Source organism: Etheostoma spectabile, chromosome 13 (assembly GCF_008692095.1).
Source record: "Etheostoma spectabile isolate EspeVRDwgs_2016 chromosome 13, UIUC_Espe_1.0, whole genome shotgun sequence".
Taxonomy (NCBI): Eukaryota; Metazoa; Chordata; class Actinopteri; order Perciformes; family Percidae; genus Etheostoma; species Etheostoma spectabile.
In genome coordinates this window covers 1,544,491-1,548,750 of record NC_045745.1, presented here as the reverse complement: position 1 = coordinate 1,548,750, position 4,260 = coordinate 1,544,491, and the positions used below count along the sequence as shown (strand labels likewise).

At 44.9% G+C, this 4,260-nt stretch overlaps 1 protein-coding gene and 1 long non-coding RNA gene across 6 annotated transcripts in view; both read right to left on the bottom strand.

Moving 5' to 3' along the window:
• LOC116700858 (uncharacterized) overlaps positions 1-3,852 on the bottom strand; it is a 4,602-nt gene extending 750 nt beyond the window's left edge. The window contains exon 1 of the long non-coding RNA XR_004334757.1: positions 3,723-3,852. This is a non-coding gene — a long non-coding RNA (uncharacterized LOC116700858). The remainder of the gene's footprint in view (positions 1-3,722) is intronic.
• ntm (neurotrimin) overlaps positions 1-4,260 on the bottom strand; it is a 537,242-nt gene that overhangs the window by 90,807 nt on the left and 442,175 nt on the right. The window lies entirely within an intron of this gene.

Below are 4,260 nucleotides of genomic sequence, written 5' to 3'. Positions count from 1 at the left end.
CAATACATATTAATGGGGTAGCTCTTTAAGACACCCAATCAGATGACCTCACCTAAGGCCATCACCATGTGTGATCAACAAACTATGTACAAATATACACTTTATACATGCCATATAAGACAGGCCCCGCAAGTCGCTAGGGCAACGTCCTAATGGCTGCCCATGTTGGTCCGCAAGTCGCAAGATCCAACAAGGACCCAGTTAAAACTCCGCCAAATGCAATAATTAGGGGTCCAAGCCCGAGGATGCGTGCACCGCGGTATCGCAAGGCGATACGCGGTTCACACAGCAGGGCTGTGGAACCCTATTGTTTTCGCTAGGTTTCCTTCTTCTTCTTCATTATTCTTCTCCGCATAAAAGTGGTGCTGCAGCCTAGACCGTACATGGTGGCGACGCGCCATTTTCAGGACTGGTCCGAAAGTCCGCAAAGACCTCAGCCAAAAAAATTGGCACACTTCCACCACTAGGTGGCGCTATAGCAGAGAAAAAACATGTTTGGCCCTATAACTCCCAAACCGTACATCGGAAATTTATAAACCTTACATCCACGCGTTCCCTGGATCCTACTGAATCTCGTGATAAGGCCACGCCCATTTCCGCCTAGACTTTTATGCGTGAAAAATCGCGATTTATCAAAAACCTACTTTTTCTAACTCCTCCGAGACCGTGCAATGGATCTGCATGAAACTTGGCACATAGCATCTCCAGACCGACCTGACACAAAGTTGTATAAACAATTTTTATAGGATAAAAATTGCGCGTGTTACACGCAAACAAATTTGTGTAGCCAGCTATGGAAACATTTCCTTTGCCATATCTCGGCCAAAATAAATGCTATCAAAGCCAAACTTTAGAATATTACTTGCTATGACCCCCTGGGGGTCTGTACCAAATTTGACGAACATTGGCCACTAGGGGGCGCTACAAACACAAAAACAATGTTTTTTCATGAACGTACTTTGCCATATCCAGGCCAAAATAAATGCTATCAAAGCCAAACTTTAGAATATTACTTGCTATGACCCCCTGGGGCTCTGTACCAAATTTGACGAACATTGGCCGCTAGGGGGCGCCACAAATACAAAAAAGTGTGTTTTTCATGAACAAACTTTGCCATATCTCGGCCAAAATACGTGGTATCAACACCAAACTTGGGGTGATTGTTTGGCATGCCGCACGGAAGCTTCATACATAATTTGGTAACGATGGACCATTAGGGGGCGCTATAATCGACGTTTGTTGGTTTTGTGGACAAAGTCAATGCGTTTAAATGGGGAATTTGCAATTGCAATATCTCTGCCACAGTAAATGCTATAAAAACCAAACCGGTAATGATTGTTTCGCCCACCGCCCGGAGGCTCACTGCCAAATTTGGTAAAGACAGGCCCTTCGGGGGCGCTCTAATCAACATAGAACATTTCCCCCGGGTCGCTGGGGACGACTGGCGCGGGGAGGCTTGGACCCCGTTGAAACTGCGTGCAGTTCTAGTTAAAACTGAGTCTGGGCAAACCGGGTCAGCCCACCAGACGCAAGGCTAACCAAGAGGGCCTCAACACCGCACTACACAAAGCACACACTGGCTACCACCTGCAGGCAAACTGCTATGCCTCACAATTAATTAACAAAAGGCAGCCTCATCATCTTTACTATCCTCGTCTGTTCTGTCATCTTCTCCAGACCCTTCATCCCTCTCTTTGTGTTCTTGGTGTTGTGTAAGTATGTTGCAGCATATACCATCATTGCCTTTGCAGGAACAATAACTGGTACAGGCCAGACCTGCACTGAGCTGGTGTGCTAGGTTTCAACCCGGCTTTGCAACCACAGCTGACCACATCTAACAGAGCAGGAGGAGCAACTGGACTTGAATCCTGGATGGGCATAATCCGTTCCTCTCCTTCCTTTAGGCCCATCTTCTTGTCCCATCCAAATAAGGTGATATCCAAAGCCGATGGATCAGGCTTGTCTGCTGCTTTCTATAGCCGTACCTGTAGGGGGGCATGTCTTCCATGAAGGCACGTATTGCGCTCTGTAGGAGATAGTGTCTTCAGTGCTGGGGGCCTTTTGCACTTTCGGTAAATTTCATACCGGGCTGCATCCAAGGTTACAGAGTTCCTCTGATTGTACAGAGCCAGAAAGAAAGCCCTCGTTGCTTTTGGGATCTGTAAATTTGTGGCTTCTGCCTCTCCAAAACAGTGGAGAAGCTAGGTACGACTCTCATGGCCTTGAGTGCAGACACCTACCCCTTTGCAACAGGATATTAGGTTGTATCACACCCGAAACAGCATGCATGGCCAGAATGGAACACATTGGTCACCCAGATTCTCTGCAGTTGCATTTATGCTGAGAACAGTGCCATTCCTTTTTTCCATCTGTGGTTAGTTGTGATACCAGCCTTCCAACACCAATAAACATAAGCACAAAGACATCACTGTCATCACTGAGAATGTGAACAGTTGAAGCCCCATGTCTGACAACAATCCATCCATCTTCATCCGCTTATCCGGTATCTGGGCGCGGGGGCAGCAGCTCCAGTAGTGGACCCCAAACTTCCCTTTCCCGGGCCACATCAACAGCTCAGACGGGGGATCCGAGGCGTCCCAGGCCGGTTGGAGATATAATCTCTCCACCTAGTCCTGGTCTTCCCGAGGCCTCCTCCCAGCTGGACGTGCCTGGAACACCTCCCTAGGGAGGCGCCGGAGGCATTCTTACCAGATGCCCGAACCACCTCAACTGGCTCCTTTCGACGGAGGAGCAGCGGCTCTACTCGAGCTCCTCGTCGATGACTGAGCTTCTCACCGATCTCTAAGGGAGACGCCAGCCACCCTCCTGAGGAAACCCATTTCGGCCGCTTGTACCCTTGATCTCGTTCTTTCGGTCATGACCCAGCCTTCATGACCATAGGTGAGGGTAGGAACGAAAATTGCCCGGTAGATCGAGAGCTTTGCCTTGGCTCAGCTCTCTTTTTGTCACAACGGTGCGATAAACGGAATGTAATACTGCACCGGCTGCTCCGATTCTCCGACCAATCTCACGCTCCATGGTCCAAAAATGTGTCTAAATTAATCCAAATTTATTATAGAATTACCATTTTGAAGTCTGAAAGTGCCAGAATTGAATTCAGCATCCTCTAAACTCTCTTAAACCACTCCAATATTGTAGAAACTGATTGCACAGTGCAAAATCTATTGTCGATCTGGCCGATTCTGCTAATTGTGCTAATTTTGCTAATTAACAAAGATTCATCATTTATCTAAAAGCATTGGATATTCAAAAGTGTCAGGAGGGGATTCATCTTAACTACACCCTGAGAACAATGCATCAACATTCACAAAAACACTTATGATTCTGAAATGTAAGATTGTGTTTACCATAAAAATAACCTATAATTATGCCTGAAAGTAATTGGAACTTACCAAAATAAATCACAATAAGTAATAAAATTAGCTCTTTGAAATCTGAAAATGCCAGAAAAGAAATCAGCATCCTGTAAAACCCTAAACCATTCACATATTGTAGAATTGGCCATACGTGCAAAATATGTGGTCAAACTGGACGTTAACTAATATGCTATATATGCTAATTATGCAAATTGCTCAACATGTAAATTAGCATCCATTAGTTTCCGTATGCTGGGGACCCATACTTCACATTTCTGCAATAAAACTTTGGTGTACTCAACATTTCCGGGTTTACAATGGGGCTCTATGGGCTGGCTACTGGACTATATTAAATTGAATAATTATTCATTTCTTACTCACTGTAACTTATATTCTTATATTTGTATATTATTATATTTTAGCCTGTTGTATTTTCTGTTTTTGATTGCCCTTTAATGTTTCGTGTAAAGCACTTTGAGTTTCCTTGTTGCTGAAATGTACCATAGAAATAAAGTGGCCTTGCCTTACAACCTCAGCCTGTCAGTTAGTCCCCAGGGCACAAAAAACACTTTTGCCTCATCGTTGATATCGTATCGTCACCTTCCTAAAATAATCGCCTACGTCATTTTTTGACAAAAAGTATTTTCTTGCCTAAATCAGCTCCTCTTGGTGAATTCTCAGTTGAACAGGTCATGTGATTTTACACCTTTAGTATAACTGCCTAAGTCAAAAGTGGGACTTAGGCGGTTTTATTTTGCCTAAGTTAAAAGACAACGTGACTTAGGCAGTTTTACAAGCTTTGGCTGCTGCTTCACAAAAAGAATGTTTTTACCGCTCCATCAGTGAAGTTATTTCCATGATTCAGGGCTCGTCCCCAATCGGG